Below are 4556 nucleotides of genomic sequence, written 5' to 3' on the forward strand. Positions count from 1 at the left end.
GCACTCCCACCGGCCTTGCAGGTCCACCGCCGGGCCCCTCATGGGGCTCAGCAATGGAGCTGCAAGGCCGCCAGCGGTGGCTGGGACCGTTGGGGGCGGGGTGTGTGGCCTTATGACACACTTCCGGTGATGTCAGGGGGTGTGGCATATGCTAATGAGTTATGCTAATGAGTTATGCTAATGAGTTCCCCTAGCTCTTTTTCTACGAAACGACCCCTAAATGAGAGTACCCAACCCATCGCCGTCCTCAACCGAAGGCCTGGTGGAACGTCTCTGCCTTGCAGGCCTTATAGAAAGGTAGTAAGTCCCGTAGGGCTCGGATATTTTCTGGCAGAGAGTTCCACCACCTAGTCGAGGACAGCCGGGGACCTCTCTTGGGCAGGGGACCACGAGCAGATTCTTATTGCCGGAGCGTAATGCTCTTCCAGGGACATATTGAGAGAGGCGGTCCAAAAGGTATGTGGGTCCCTGACCACTAAGGGCCTTGAAGGGCAACACCAAAACCTTGAACCGGATCCGGTGGTCCCTTCCTCTCCCCACAACAGACACCCTGTGAGGTAGGTGGGGCTGAGAGAGCTCTGAGAGAACTGCTCTTGAGAGAACAGCTCTGAGAGAACTTGTGACTGACCCAAGGTCACCCAGTTGTTTGCATGTGAAGGAGTGGGGAACCAAACCCGGTTCTCCCAGATTAGAACCGGCCGTTCTGAACCACTACACCATGTTGGCTCTCTGTGTGATCGGGGAGCCAGGCAAACACAGGATCCCTGATAGTCCGTGCCCTTTGTACCCACTTTGGCTGTATCCACAGGTTTGGTCCTACTTAAAGGTTCCCTTGCTCGAAAGCCAGTCGAGTCCGGCTCTAGGGTTGCGGTGCTCATCTCCATTTCAAAGCCGAAGAGCCAGTGCTGTCCGAAGACGTTTCCGTGGTCATGTGGCCGGCATGACTAAACACCAAGGCGCACGGAACGCTGTTACCTTCCCACCGAAGTGGTACCTATTTACCTACTTGCAATTTCTTGCTTTCGAACTGCTAGGTTGGCAGGAGTTGGTCCTACTTAGGTAGAGGCATTAGGGCCAGAAGGTCAGATACAGCTCCTCCCGTGCATGGCCACTCTCCCCTCTGGCCCGAGTCACCCAGTGAAATCCAGGAATGGAAAGGGCAGGGAAAATATTATGGGAAAGCACTCACACACATACAGACGTGCTGCTTGCCTCCTAGATGCAGCTAGCCAGAAGTCTTTGGGAAGCACACAAGCAGGCCACGAAGGGAAAAGCTCTCATAACCTATCGGTGTTCCAATATTGCACGGGACATTTTGCAGCATACAAGCCTGACCCAAGTACATAATGCCTCTCGTCATTTTTTTTTCTCCCTTTGCCAAGTATAACCCATAAACCCCCATCTCACTGCCTGGTGCCCAACGATCTATAAAGCACGAAAGAGAATACTGACCTGCTGTGTTCTGGAGGTTGTTGCAGGGCGGCCACGGTTGTTTAAAAAGCCCCTAGAATCTTCTGAAAGGGCTGCTTCTGGTTCCTCCGCATTCTGAGAACAGCAGCTTTCGCTTTGCACCGACTTCTCCAGAAGGGAGAAGGAAGTGCTCTCACTAACGGGCTTCCTGGTTCAATTTATTTTCAGTATTTAAAGAGGGTGGTTATGCCGTAAATAAGATCAGGATTCAAGGTCTGGTGATCTTTTGTGCTGATCGGAGGGTTCTGTACGCTTTGAGGGCTGCAAGAGCCTTAATGCATCTTTTCTGTGCATCCTAAAGGGGCTAGGATCGCCATGTGTGAGGTGAGGCCTGGAGAACTTCCAGCATGGCAATTCATCTCCAGCTTACAGAGATCAGTTTCCCGGGAACAAACAGCTACTTTGGGAAGTGGACTCTTTGCCATTGTACTTCACTGAGGTCCTGCCCGCCCCCCAAGTCTCTAAGAATTCCCCAACCTAACAGGTTATGACAACTTCACTTGCTAACTATGCTTATGCAGTAAGCATTGCCTGTCTTGCTTGAAAACAGCATAAGGGCAATCAAGAAAGCCCAGTTAAACATGGGGTTCGATCCCACTGAAAAGACCAAAATGCATGTGAAGGGGGGGGATTCCCCCTTCCTGTGGCAGCCCTCCAACGTCTCCCTCATGTTACTTCTGGGGGGGGGTCCCTTGTCCCCCAAGGGTAGGCATTTTAGTCTGCTTCTGGATGAGGGCGGGCAGAAGTTGCACTTTTGGGCATAGCATTTGGATGGGGCTTTTTTTGTAGAAAAAGCCCAGCAAGAACTCATTAGCATAATAGGCCATACCCAACAGCAGGAACTCATTAGCATATTAGGCCACACCCTGACAGCACAGCTCATTCACATATTAGGCCACATCCCCATGTTATCTGAAGTGTGGTCATCCAGCCACACCCACCTTTTGCTTCTTATTCTCTTTACCTTGTTTGTTGTCAAAACCCAGGGCCTTTTTGCATGTTAGGCCACACACCCCTAATTGTAGCCAATCCTAACGAGTTTCTGCTGTTGGGTGTGGCCTGTTATGCTAATGAGTTCCTGCTGGGCGTGGCCAACTTGGGAGCCAGCCGGAACTCCGTTCCTGTGCGTTCCTGCCCCAAAATAGCCTTGGATGGGATCCCTCCAACCCACAGAAAGATTCTCTCCTGGCCATTATACCTTGTCATAGAATTAGGGTTGCCAGGTCCGGGTTGGAAAATACCTGGAGACTTTGGGGGTGGATCCAGGAGAGGGCAGTGTTTGGGGAGGGGAGGGGCCTCAGCATGGCCCAATGCCTCAGAGTCCACCTTTCAAAGCAGCCGTTTTCTCCAGGGGAGCTGGTCTTTGTCAGCTGGAGACCAGTTGTAAAAGCGGGAGATCTCCAGGCCCCACCTGGAGGCTGGCAACCCTACTGTAATGTATTGAAATGATTACATGAATCACCTCATAGGACTCCCATGTTAAGCTTCGAGCCAGACCAGGGCTCCTCTAAGCGAACTTCCTATTGGTCGCTTCGTAACAGCGACCAATCAGAACGATACCATTCCCTAGGAGGGAAAGACTCCCATTGGTCTTTATTCTAGCAATCTCATTGGTTGTTATTTGTAAATAGGCGTGGCTACATTAGCCCGGTTATGTTTAAAAGGAGCATAAGCTCCCACTGTTTTCTGTTCTGGTTTCTTACTGAGTTAGTGCTTGTTCGTTACTTCCAATAAAGCTGAACCACTTGCTGAATCACTCTACGCGTCCTTGTTAGCGCGATCTAACACCTACGCAGAATCCAGACAAGACTGAGGTGATGTTTGGGAAAGATCTGACTTCGGTTTTCAGTGCAGTCTCGCATGTATTCGGTGTGAGATGCTGAGGAGGTGGGCAGATTTAAAAAGGGGCTGGGGTAAGGTTGGATCTTTGCTCTTCTGGGAAGAAGAAGCCAAAAACAGAAGCATCCCATTTTTAAAAAAAAAATACAAAAACAAGCCCCTGATCTCTCTGACAGGACTGTAACGTTCTGCTATGTGAATATTTTGTGTGTTATTTCTGCAGTATAGGTGGGGTTTTATATGTTTGATTGGGGTGGTTTAAAATGCAGGCCTCTAAGGTAAGAAATAGGAGCTGCGGTGGCTCAAGTGGTTAAGACGATGAACTGCCGGCTGTGGAAGGTCGGTAGTTCAGCAGTTCGAGACCCGAGTGTGCCGCATGACGGAGTGAGCTCCCGTCTCTAGTTCCAGCTCCTGCCAACCTAGCAGTTCGAAAGCAAGAAATTGCAAGTAGATAAATAGGGACCACTTCGGTGGGAAGGTCACAGCGTTCCGTGCGCCTTGGGGTTTAGTCATGCCGGCCACGTGACCACGGAAACATCTTCGGACAGCGCTGGCTCTTCGGCTTCAAAACGGAGATGAGCACCGCAACCCTAGAGTCGGACTCGACTGGCTTTCGAGCAAGGGAACCTATACCTTTACCTTAAGGTAAGAAAGAGGGGTGTGTGCGCGTGTGTGTGGATGGCTGACTGGATGTAGGGTTGCCAACCCCCAGGTGGGACCTTGAGATCTCCTGGAATTACAATTGATCTCCAGACAACAGAGATCAGTTCCAGAGGGGGAAATGGCTGCTTTGGAAAGTGGATTCCATGGTATTATACCACGCCGAGGTCCCTCACCTCCCCAAACCTTTCCCTCCCCAGGCTCCACCCCAGCCCCAGGTCTCCAGGTGTTTCTCATCCTGGAGTTGGCAACCATAAAGGTAGCTATTCACTGGGGGTGGGATTGACTGGGTTTGTTTGGAGGGTTTGTGTGAAAAAGAACTGCGGGACAGGAGAGTTAGGGAGAGTGTGAGGTGTTTGTCGACTGAGGAGAGTCTGTGTTTTCCCCCATGTTGAAGGAGTTAGCCTAAGTGGTGAGTGAGTAAAATAAATCTTTGTGGTTAGGTCTATTTAGGGGACTTAAAAAGGCAGAAGAAGACCTGCACCTGTTTGGCAACCAGGAATCTAGTTGTCTTAAGGAACGCATTACGCATTTGAACCACAGTGAAGCCATTAAGCATTTATACTTGTTAATAAACGTAAGTAAAA

The sequence above is a fragment of the Gekko japonicus genome, unplaced genomic scaffold (assembly GCF_001447785.1).
Source record: "Gekko japonicus isolate JY-2015 unplaced genomic scaffold, Gekko_japonicus_V1.1 scaffold1908, whole genome shotgun sequence".
In the NCBI taxonomy this organism is placed as follows: domain Eukaryota; kingdom Metazoa; phylum Chordata; class Lepidosauria; order Squamata; family Gekkonidae; genus Gekko; species Gekko japonicus.